We start from the raw sequence: 12699 nt of genomic DNA, 5'->3' as shown, positions 1-12699 counted from the left end.
TTGTGAAGATGTTGGACGGTCATCGGCCACAGAACATGAAGCTGAGGCAGGCCGGCAACGGGCTTCGCAAGCTGTGGCACGTGGAGGTGGCGTTCGACACCGATGGAAGCATGTACCTAGATCGTGGCTGGAAGCAGTTCGTCCGTGCCTACGACCTGCGGCACGGGTACTTCCTTGTCTTCAGGTACGACGACAACGCCACGTTCGCTGTGAAGGTGTTCGACATGACTATGTGTCAGAGGCGCTACCAGGACGACGATGATGCCAGTACGCTCTGTCTCTTCTTCCTATCCATTAGGCTATGTCTCACACCCATTTTTTTTCAAAAATTGCATTTGGCAAGGCAATGGGAGCAGGAGCAGCGAGTACTGCGACAGGTGCTATGTCTGCGGCAGCAGCGACTCTGGCTATAGCAAAAGTAGCAACGACTCTGGCTACAGCAAAAGTAGCAATGACTCTGGCTACAGCAAAAGTAGCAGCGACGATGGCCTCACGATGGTGATCCCACAGCTGGGCGACAGGGCCATGCCAATTTGGTAGAGGAGTAGATCCCACAGCTTGTCCTGGGGCTTCGCCGCTCTAAGCTCATCAGGATGATGAAGGAGAAGGTGAAGAAGCAGGAGTGAAGATCTTAAGAACCTCATGGAGCTTTAATCTTTATTGTGTAAACCTTTTAAGTACGATAGTGTTGAACTGCTACTGCATTTTTAAGTATGATGGTGGTGTGCCTGATGAAATTTTGTGCATGCTCATGGATGCTCATTGATGAAAGATAAAATTATCTATTTTTGTGCTTGCTCATGGATGCTCCGTGGTTTGTGTATATAACAACCCAAATTAACCCCTAAACCAGGCTCTTTCAAAAAAAACTCAGCTTCAGCGAGGTGCTGACGCGTGGATGCCTTTTGTTCCCGGTTGGTGTCACCAACCGGGACTAAAGGCCCCCCTGCCTGGCCTGGCCGCAGCGTCCACGTGGAGGCCCATCTGTCCCGGTTGGTGGAAGAACCGGGACTAAAGGCCGAGGGCATTAGTAACGACCTTTTAGTCCCGGTTCCAAAACCGGGATAGAAGGCCCTTACGAACCAGAACAAAAGGCCCTTTTTCTACTATTGTAGCCGAAACTAAGGCAACAAAGACGAAACAAATCACCCGGCAAAAGGCTAGGACTTCCGCCTTTTACCAAGTATATAGGTGCATTAATTAAATAACATTTAAATAAGATGATAATCAAATTGCCCATGTTAACATGGACCAGCTTGCACCTACAACTAGCAACTACAACCAACAAGCCCTCGCTCTCCAAGTCCAGCATTCAATCCTTGGAGACCCAGGACGGCATCCAATCGCCCTGGATCCATCCTGGTGGAAGCGCCCCCACTAGTAGAAAACAAGGCTATCGTTTGGCCCTAGCCAGCCCATTAGTCCCGGTTCTTCAAGAACCGGGACCAATGGGGGGTATTAGACACGGTTCGTGAGCCCAGGGGGCCGGCCGGGCCCTCGTGGGTATTGCTCCCGGTTCGTGTAGAACTATTTGTCCCGGTACGAGCCACGAACCAGGACCAATGGCCCTCGCTGCTGGCCCACAACCATTAGTCCCGGTTTGTGGCATGAACCGGGACAGAAGCGGTGGCTTTAGTCCCGGTTCATGCCACGAACCGGTACAAATAAGTTGCCTATACATACCCATCGCCGCGGCAGAGCACTCTGTTTTTTTTTGGCCGGCGAGGGGAGGGCATTTTGGTGCTCTAGCTCACCTCCTATGCACATGAGGTGTTCGATGAAATGCCCGAGCCACACTAGTTAAGCTTTCTCCTCTCGAAGCTCGACCTAGGAGCTCCATTTTTCCTGAGATTTGTCTAGATTTAGGGGTCCGTCACGCCCCGTCCCCGTTTTCACCGCCGTTCATCGCCCGCGCCGATCTCGTCGCCGGCACCACCGTGGTGAGCCTCTTGTTCTTATCTTCTTTATGATACTTGTCTGATTTTCTTACTTTAGATAGATATTTGTCTGATTTTCTTAATTTTGACACACATAATTATATGTAATGCACGCAGATGAACCGGCAATGGATGTATGGTCACAGACACACCTCCGAGTACATTAAGAGCATGCATATTTTTCTCCAAGTGGCTGAGGCAAACAAGCAGAATGGTTTTATGTGTTGTCCATGCAGTAAATGTGGGAATACGAAGTCTTACTCTGACCGGAAAATCCTTCACACCCACCTGCTTCACAAGGGTTTCATGCCACACTATAATGTTTGGATGAGGCACGGAGAAATAGGGGTTATGATTGAAGACGGCGAAGAAGAAGAGGACGATGACAACTATGTGCCCCCTGAATACGATGATGTTGCAAAGGGGGGAGCTGGTGAAGATCAAGAGGAACCAGACGATGTGCCCGATGATGCTGCAACGGGGGAAGCTTCTGAAGATCAAGAGAAACCAGACGATGTGCCCGATGATGATCTCCGCCGGGTCATTGTCGATGCAAGGACGCAATGCAAAAGTCAAAAGGAGAAGCTGAAGTTCGATCGCATGTTAGAGGATCACAAAAAAAAAAAGTTGTACCCCAATTGTGAAGATGGCAACACAAAGCTGGGTACCGTACTGGAATTGCTGCAGTGGAAGGCAGAGAATGATGTGCCTGACAAAGGATTTGAGAAGCTACTGAAAATATTAAAGAAGAAGCTTCCAAAGGATAATGAATTGCCCGACAGTACGTACGCAGCAAAGAAGGTCGTATGCCCTCTAGGATTGGAGGTGCAGAAGATACATGCATGCCCTAATGACTGCATCCTCTACCGCGGTGCTTACGAGGATTTGAACGCATGCCCGGTATGCGGTGCATTGCGGTATAAGATCAGACGAGATGACCCTGGTGATGTTGACGGCGAGCCCTGCAGGAAGAGAGTTCCTGCGAAGGTGATGTGGTCTGGTCCTATAATACCACGGTTGAAACGACTGTTCAGAAACAAAGAGCATGCTAAGTTGATGCGATAGCACAGTGAGGACCGTAAGAAAGACGGGAAGTTGAGAGCACCCGCTGACGGGTCGCAGTGGAGAAAAATCAAGAGAGAGTACTGGGCTGAGTTTGCACGTGACCCAAGGAACGTATGCTTTTGTTTAAGCGCAGATGGCATTAATCCTTTCGGGGAGCAGAGCAGCAATCACAGCACCTGGCCCGTGACTCTATGTATGTATAACCTTCCTCCTTGGATGTGCATGAAGCGGAAGTTCATTATGATGCCAGTTCTCATCCAAGGCCCTAAGCAACCCGGCAACGACATTGATGTGTACCTAAGGCCATTGGTTGAAGAACTTTTACAGCTGTGGAATGGAAACAGTGTACGTGCGTGGGATGAGCACAAACAGGAGGAATTTAACCTGCACGCGTTGATGTTTGTAACCATCAACGATTGGCCCGCTCTCAGTAACCTTTCAGGACAGACAAACAAGGGATACCACGCATGCACGCACTGTTTAGCTAACACCGAAAGTATATACCTGGGAAGCTGCAGGAAGAATGTGTACCTGGGCCATCGTCGATTTCTTCTGACCAACCATCAATGTCCAAAGAAAGGCAAGCATTTCAAAGGCGAGGCAGATCACCGGAAGAAGCCCGCCATGCGTACCGGTGATCACGTACTTGCTATAGTCAATGATTTACACGTAATCTTTGGAAAGGGTCCCGGCAGACTAGCTGTTCCGAGTGACGCTGGGGGACACGCACCCATGTGGAAGAAGAAAGCTATATTTTGGGACCTACCCTACTGGAAAGACCTAGAGGTCCGCTCTTCGATAGACATGATGCACGTGACGAAGAACCTTTGCGTCAACCTGCTAGGCTTCTTGGGCGTGTATGGGAAGACAAAAGATACAGCTGAGCTACAGGAGGACCTGCAACGTTTGCACGAAAAAGACGGCATGCCTCCAAAGCAGTATGAAGGTCCTGCCAGCTACGCTCTTACCAAAGAAGAGAAGGAAATCTTCTTTGAATGCCTGCTTAGTATGAAGGTCCCAACTGGCTTCTCGTCGAATATAAAGGGAATAATAAATATGACAGAGAAAAAGTTTTAGAACCTAAAGTCTAATGACTGCCACGTGATTAAGACGCAACTGCTTCCAGTTGCATTGAGGGGGCTTCTACAGGAAAACGTCCGATTAGCCATTGTGAAGCCATGTGCATTCCTTAATGCAATCTCTGAGAAGGTGATCGATCCAGAAATCATACCACGGCTAAGGACTGATGTAGTGCAATGTCTTGTCAGTTTTGAGTTGGTGTTCCCATCATCCTTCTTCAATATCATGACGCACGTCCTAGTTCATCTAGTTGACGAGATTGTCATTCTGGGCCCCGTATTTCTACACAATATGTACCCCTTTGAGAGGTTCATGGGAGTCCTAAAGAAATATGTCTGTAACCGCGCTAGGCCAGAAGGAAGCATCTCCATGGGCCATCAAACAGAGGATGTCATTGGGTTTTGTGTTGACTTCATTCCTGACCTTAAGAAGATAGGTCTCCCTAAATCGCGGTATGAGGGGAGACTGACTGGAAAAGGCACGCTTGGAGGGTGCAGGGACGGATATTCTTGGTCTGAAGCACACTGCACAGTTCTATAGAACTCTACCTTGGTGTCCCCTTATGTCGGTGAACACAAGAACAGTCTACGCTCCAAACACACCCAGAGCAGTGCGACGACTGGATTACATGTGAACATATCAGGACTTCAGCAGTTGGTTGGAAATACGTCTCAGAGATGAAAACACTATTTGTGATGAGTTGTACTCGTTGTCCAGGGGACCATCTTCAATTGTTACGATTTGGAAAGGATACGAGATAAATGGGAATACATTTTACACGATCACCCAAGATCAAAAGAGCACCAACCAAAACAGCGGTGACCGCTTTGATGCAGCCACCGAGAGGGGAAACGACACATATTATGGTTACATAGTGGACATATGGGAACTTGACTACGGAGTAGATTTTAAGGTCCCTTTGTTTAAGTGCAAATGGGTCAATCTGTCAGGAGGCGGGGTACAGGTAGACCCACAGTACAGAATAACAACAGTGGATCTGAACAATCTTGGGTACACTGACGAACCGTTCGTACTAGCCAATGATGTGGCACAGGTTATCTATGTGAAGGACATGTCTACCAAATCGAGAAAAAGAAAAAATAAGGAAGCGAATACATCATACGATGAGCCAAAGCGCCACATAGTTCTTTCAGGTAAAAGGGACATCGTGGGAGTGGAGGGCAAGACAGACATGTCCGAAGAGTATGAAAAGTTTCATGAAATTCCTCCCTTCAAAGTCAAGGCTGACCCAAGCATACTGATAAACGATGAAGATTATCCATGGTTACGGCCCAATAAGGAAAGGACACAAGCGAAAAAAAAGTGAAGACTTTCTCCACAACTATTATGATGATACCATGCCAAATTTCAACCTTTTTATAGTTCATTTGAAATGCATGTTGTAACAGAGAGGTGAGCAATGCGCTTCTTCCTTCATCGTCTCTACACTCAGGGCTTATAAACCGCTGCGAGTGCCTCTCGCTTGGCGAGGTGGGACTAAACAACAGCTGCAGAAATAATCAACTAAAAAACTCTTTTACCGGTTCATACCACGAACCGGTACTAAAAGGTGCTCGTGGGGCCCAGCCTTAAAATCTGTACCAAATAAAATGCCTTTGTACTAAAATTATATAGAATTTTGTTCAAAACATTAAAAGCAAAAAGAATTCTCATAGAAGAAAATAAATAAGTAATTAGAATTTTGTTACAAACTTTAATAGCAAAAAGAATTATCGTAAAAGAAAATAAATAAGTAATTAGAAACAAAAAAGAAAGCAAAAAAAAGTGGGAAAAAAATTAAAATAAAGGAATCAACTAAAAAGCTTTTATAAACCTCTAGTATTATTTAAACTAAAATTATAAAGAATTTTGTTACAAACTTTAATAGCAAAAAGAACTATCATAAAAGAAAATAAATAAGTAATTAGAAACAATATAAAAAAAAAAGTATTTTGTTGTAAGTAGAAGCAAAACAAAATAAGCTAACTATCACTTTGAATTTAAGTAGAAACAAAACAAAAAACAAAACAAAAATAATGGAAAAAAATTTAAAAAATAGATTCGAATTTAGAGAGAAATTCAACCTAAATTCAAAGTGCTGGTTAGCCTAACTAACTCTTTGAATTTAAAGTGCTAGTTAGCCTAACTAGCTGTTTGAATTTAGGTTGAATTTTGTCTCTAAATTCGTACCGCTCGACATTGTAGCCGCGGCGGAGCTTATAAACAGGCTCGGCAGCCCTTCGCTTGGCGAGGTGGGACTAAACATCCAACCGCACCGCGGCTGTTGCACGCACATGCCTTCAGTCCCGGTTGGTGGCTCCAACCAAGACTAATGCCCCTCTTTAGTCCCGGTTGGTGGCACCAACCGGTACCAAAGGCCTCTTTTCGGCAGCCCAAACACCAACCGGGACCAAAGGCCTCTGCTTCCTGCCCTTTGGGCTGCCGAAAAGAGGCCTTTGGTACCGGTTGGTGCCACCAACCGGGACCAATGCAACCCTTTAGTCCCGATTGGTGCCACGAACCGGGACCGATGCTTCTGCTATATAAGCCAACACTTGGAAATTTTCAGATTTGACGGCGCCGCGAGCTCATCCACGCACGACGACGCCGCGAGCTCATCCACGCACGACGACGCCACGAGCTCATCCACGGCGCCGCCAGGCTGCCCCGTCTCCGTCGCCCATCGCCCGTCGCCCTCAGCCCCCCAAGCCCACGCCGTCGCCCGTCGCCGTCGCCCTCCACCCCCGCCGCCGTCGCCGTCGCCCTCCGCCGCCCCCGAGCTGTCGCCAGTCACCGTCGCCCTCGCCCTCCGCCCCCCGCCGCCGTCGCCGCCACCCACGCCGTTGCCCCGGCCGCCGCCAATGTGAGCCGCCGCCGCCATGGCTCTGTTTTTTTTTAATTTATTGTTTTTAATTTTTGATTTGTAACATTTGATTTCTATATACATATATAGTTGTAGAATGCTCATTTCATGCATGTATGTTTGCATTTTTCATATATGTATTTTTGCAGAGACCGGGGGTCTTAACCTCCTTTTCAAACAAAAATATACCCATATGACCAACGTCTGATGGGTAGCGTGAGTCGTTGCCTTCTTTGTGCGCGATATTTGGCACAAATATGGCCTCAAATCAAAAAAGGTCCAACAAGAAAGTTGTTTGTATCACCCATATATATATATTTGAAATTGGGAGCACCTCCATCCGAGATCATATGTGGACTATGGTACCCAAAAATGAAATTGTTGTCTCAACCATACTTAAATCCGAGTTCGGTTAATTTTTAAAGAATGTTTAAAGGATTTGGAATACTTCCATTTTATGGGAAGTCCAGCAACATCATAAATAGATGTGAGGTCACGGTGCATTGAACAACACATAGCAAAATATTCAATCAACCACTTTTTACATTTATATACCTTTTTATCTCTCCCTTGTTTCGTCATTCTTGCTATGAATAGGATCATCAGCATGTGTTTGTTATCTGATATACCCAACCACTTTGTGTAGTGGCCAATAATTCAAATGGTGTTTCTAGATCGTTCAGTGAATATACTCTATCAACCATCCCTAGTTCTCTCATTCATGCATCTAATTACATGCAAAGGACGATTCAAACTAAAATCCACTAGTCAACAACCCGTGCATTTGCACGGGCTAGTTTTAATGCATGGTTACTTAGCAATGGTCTCGTGAAAGTATATTGATTTTGGATATAGTGGTTAGTCTTATACTTGTCAGATTTTTTTGTTATGTGTGTAGTTCCTTCAAAACAAATGTGAAAACCAAAGTGCTAATTTTTGTGGGTATCTTAAAATGGAAATCAAATGCTTTATAATTTTAACATTTAAATGAAATACAATAAAGCATAGAATAGTTTCATTCAACGTATTGATTTTTTTTTAGTTCATTTTACAATGCCTATCCCGCATCCTCGTCGTCGACTCGGCGGAGGACACCTGCTTGATCAGAGGGGCCATGTCCGGGACTGGGCTCCGCCCGGCTGGTATTGGGAGGTGCTACCTTCCGGGGGATGTAGGTTGATGAGGAGGCAGCCCGTTGTTGACCCGATCCTTGTTCGGTGGCGGTCGTGTTGGCCAGTGACGGTGCCGAGGCTTCCGGACATCGCGGAGGTGGTACGTCACCGTGTCAGTGAGGAGGACAAGCATGTCCGTCGCTACATGGTTACATTGGAGGGCAGGTTCGACAATACCTGGCAGGTTCTTCAGGGATCTCACTTGAGCTATGATCATGTGATGGTTCCTTGTCTTTGGGTGTCCACCGCCCGCGACGATACCCGTCGGGCGCTACGGTTCTAGCTGTATTAATGATGCTTTATATATGATAGTATTCGAGGAGTATTAATTAGTGATAATATTCGACGATGTATGGACACAAGAGATCGATGATGTAGTCTTGCTTATAATTGAATGCATGCTAATTTGAACACTACTTTATTTTACGATTTGTTTTTGCTTATTGAATGTTCAGATTGGAAAAGTACTCCTACTTTGAATGCTAAAATTAGAGAGCACTATGCAGAAATCTAGGAGCCCCCCTCCATCATCCGCGTCGTCGTCCCCGTCACAGACCCCCCTCCGACCTCGAGTCAGGGTCTATATTGTTTTATGCTATTTTACCTTAAATAGGGTATTTAATTAGGTCCTCCCTAATACTAATGATCATGTTGCTGTAAATGTTGTATGACAATGTTGTAAAGGGTAGTAATTGGTCTCTTCTGCTGCTTTTCAGAGATGGAGTTCTTCACGGTTATACTTGAGAAATCCTCCAGGCTGGTGCTGCCGCACAATTTTGTGAAGATGCTGGACGGCCATCGGCCACAGAACATGAAGCTGAGGCAGGCCGGCAACGGGCTTCGCAAGCTGTGGGACGTGGAGGTGGTGTTCGACGCCGATGGCCGCATGTACCTAGATCGTGGCTGGAAGTAGTTCGTTCGTGCCTACGACCTGGGGATCGGGTACTTCCTTGTCTTCAGGTACGACGGAAACGCCATGTTCGCCGTGAAGGTCTTCGACACGACTATGCGTCGGAGGCGCTACCAGGACGACGATGATGCCGGTACGCTCTGTCTCTTCTTCCTCTCCATTAGGCTATCTCTCACACCCATTTTTTTTAAAAAAAATTGCATTTGGCAAGGCAATGGGAGCAGGAGCAGCGAGTACTGCGACAGGTGCTATGTCTGCGGCAACAACGACTCTGGCAGCAAAAGTAGCTGCAACTCTGGCGACAGCAAAAGTAGCAGCGACGATGGCCTTGCGATGGATGTCCCACAGCTGGGCGACAGGGCCATGCCAATTGTGGTAGAGGAGTACATCCCACAGCCTGGCCTGGGGCTTCGCCGCTCTAAGCGCATCAAGATGATGAAGGAGAAGGTGAAGAAGCAGGAGTGAATATCTTAAGAACCTGATGGCTTTAATCTTTATAGTATAAACCTTTTAAGGACGATAGTGTTGAACTGCTACTGCACTTATAAGTATGATGGTGGTGTGCCTGATGAAATTTTTTGCATGCTCATGGATGCTCCTTGTTATTATGATGTATGATGATGCATGATTAGTAGGACTTGTTATTATATATGATGATGTATGATGCGAGCATGAAGAGTTATTATATATCAGTGGGTGAAATGAACATAGCAGTAGCGTTGGTAAACCAAGCACGAAGATAAGCGAGGACACTTCTCTCTATTAGCTAGCTAATAACAACCTAAATTAACCCCCAAAACCTCTAAACCAGCCACTTTCAAAAAAAAAACTCAGCTGCAGCCAGTTTCTGACGCGTGGATGCCTTTTGGTCCCGGTTTATGTCACCAATCGGGACCAAAGGCCCCCCTGCCTAGGCTGCCCGCAGCGGCCACGGGGATGCCCATCTGTCCCGGTTCGTGTAAGAACCGGGACTAAAGGGGGGAGGCATTAGTAACAACCTATTAGTCCCGGTTCAAGAACCGGGACTAATGGCCCTTACGAACCGGGACAAATGCCCTGTTTCTACTAGTGCCCGGCACTCGAAGAGGAACCTCGCGAGCCTTTCCTGGATCGATCCCGCTCGGCTTTCGCAGTCACACCTTTCACCATCCTGCACGGCGGGGTGGACAAGGTGGAAGAACTCCGGTGGAGGCAACCGCGAGGCTCCAGGAAGGAGGCAAGGGTGACTCAGATCTGGTGGCACGATTCCTTTCCTCCACTACCTCGTCCTATTTATATGTTACAGGAATATGCCCCATCGAGTATTCCGCCTGCACGAGGAAGATCTACAGGATCCCGTTGATAGCGTTCCTATAGCACGGAAGCGACATTTCAGACGTGGAAATCGAGGCATCCCTCCACTACTTCCACTACTCACGTCACCCCTGATTCCACTTCCTAGCGCGCTCCATCGATTCGAAATATCACGGAAAATCCACCCCCTCATTGCCCGAATGAATTCCTTATCCGGAGCGCACAATGAGGGGAGCCGAATACTCTACTGCTCTTCCTTCCACGGGACCGCAAACATTCGGACCACACAAGAAGGCGATCAGATCGCCCGTGCCATGGCGCAAGTAGGACCCGTCCTACTGCACCGATTGGATGATCGAAGCCCCGAGCTCGCGATCGTTCGAATCATTGAACATACCTTCCCGAAAGGTATTCAAATATTACCGATTGGAAGCGAACCGACGTGTTCCACACTCGTAATCTTTCACTCTTGAATCTATGGTGGTTTACTGAGAGCCCGAGTGACGTAGCCCTGGGCTACAACTTCGGCGCCGCTGAGACTCTGAAGGCACAATCAATTGCCTTTCACTCGAGCGGTAAAACCCCAACTGATTCGAGGGCTACTGACGGGGTTGTACATTAGAGGTAGTCTGATGGACCTGCATCCCTAAGACTACCCAATGCCCTACATGGACATCAACATCCCAAAAGTCACCTATGCAGTCACAATCTCACTCAGACAAGTATGTGTTCACTCGGCCTACATGTCTTCACTCGGACTGTCTCGTATCAGTCGGCCGTCCCTCAACACTCGGACTGCAGCAGGATGTGGGCAACGAAGAGACTACGACGGCCACAGACTTGAACTATCACATGAAGTGAAGACATGTGTTACTAGTAACGTCAGTGTTAGAGCTGTCGTTACTAGTAACTTTCGTAGTTATCACCATTTACTCGCCCTTGTAATGAAGTCCAGCCGGTCGTGGCGCACTCTATAAGCCACCCCCGGGCTCTTGAGCAAGGGTTCAACATTCTGTACTATCTCATATTTTATAATTCAACATCAGCCTCCGAGGCTCGAGACGTAGGGTCGTTACCACTCCCGAGTGGGGCCCGAACTCGTACCTCCAAGTATATCCTTTGCGCCCTAGCTAGGATTTGCCCCACATTCGTACTACTAGTATTAATGCCAGGATCATTCCCACGACAGGGACCAAAGTCCTGTTTTTTAGTAGTGGTTACTCGTGTGCTTTAAGACTTGATTAAGAACCTTAAGACCTTACTACATAGGTTTTATGTCTATCGACCATGATAAAACACATGAGCATGAAGATTTTACTGGTTTCATGATGATTTCTTTTTTGTAATTATATGTCTTAATAATTTTGTTCACACGATTCCTAAATAGCTGATAAATCTTGTTATGATATATTATTATTTTTTGGATGGCTACACTTTGTACGCTAAGTTTTACTACTATGTGTTTGGCTATCAAGTATAGCAGATAAACATGTTCTATGTTTGTTGACAACGGGCTTATGGATAAACCTGGTTGCTGTACTTACCTTTTAGTGCACTACATAAACCACTGCTTCTTAAAATTGTGTCGTGGAGTGCAACTAAGATGTCACATAGGGCACGTTCCTCTGTTTTACATGCACTATACAAGAAGATTCAACAAAATTGCACAACAACTGCGGTTTGAGTCAGGCCTTCTTGACGATTTTTGAAGCAATTTTAACTTTTTCACTTACTCTAGTTTCTCTATTTTTCTCAAGTTGCCATTTATCATGCATTGTCATTCTTATGGAAAAACTAATATGTTCTACACCTTTGCGAAACTTCTCCTTTCCCCTTGATTAGTTGGCATACTCTATCAACCTCAAATGGAAGAAGTTGAAGGTCAGTTGTTGCATAACTTAGAGTCAAATTCGCTCACTCCAGTAGGACTTTTATCAACGTCAACGGCAATATTCTCTTCGCCATCAACCATTTTCTTAGAAATCTAGATAATTTTACATGGTACGCGGCCTCCTCCTCCTCGTCCATGACCACCAACGGTTGTGGTGGAGCATGTGCCTCCATTGTGAAGCTCGCACGATGGCGCACATCATGTTCCGTGGCCAACTAGATCTCCCGCATTGGCGAATCCGGTGCATATTCGGTTCGCGGCGGAGCACGGGCGGGAGGGCAGCAGGGAAGTTGCGGATCTCGTCCGCACATGCTCAGTCGGACTGCGGCACCATCGACACTGGAACGTTGTCTAGGCTGAGGTGCCAACCGTATGGGAGGTTGACATACGACCATGACAAAGGCACGCACTACTCCCAATGGTAGAGCGCCTGGTGCAACGCGAGCATACAAAAAGCTCACGTCCCCTCCATAGTTCATCCATCTATC

This window comes from Hordeum vulgare, chromosome 3H, assembly GCF_904849725.1.
Source record: "Hordeum vulgare subsp. vulgare chromosome 3H, MorexV3_pseudomolecules_assembly, whole genome shotgun sequence".
Taxonomy (NCBI): domain Eukaryota; kingdom Viridiplantae; phylum Streptophyta; class Magnoliopsida; order Poales; family Poaceae; genus Hordeum; species Hordeum vulgare.
The sequence above is the reverse complement of the archived record's forward strand: the minus strand, read 5'-3'. Positions refer to the sequence as shown.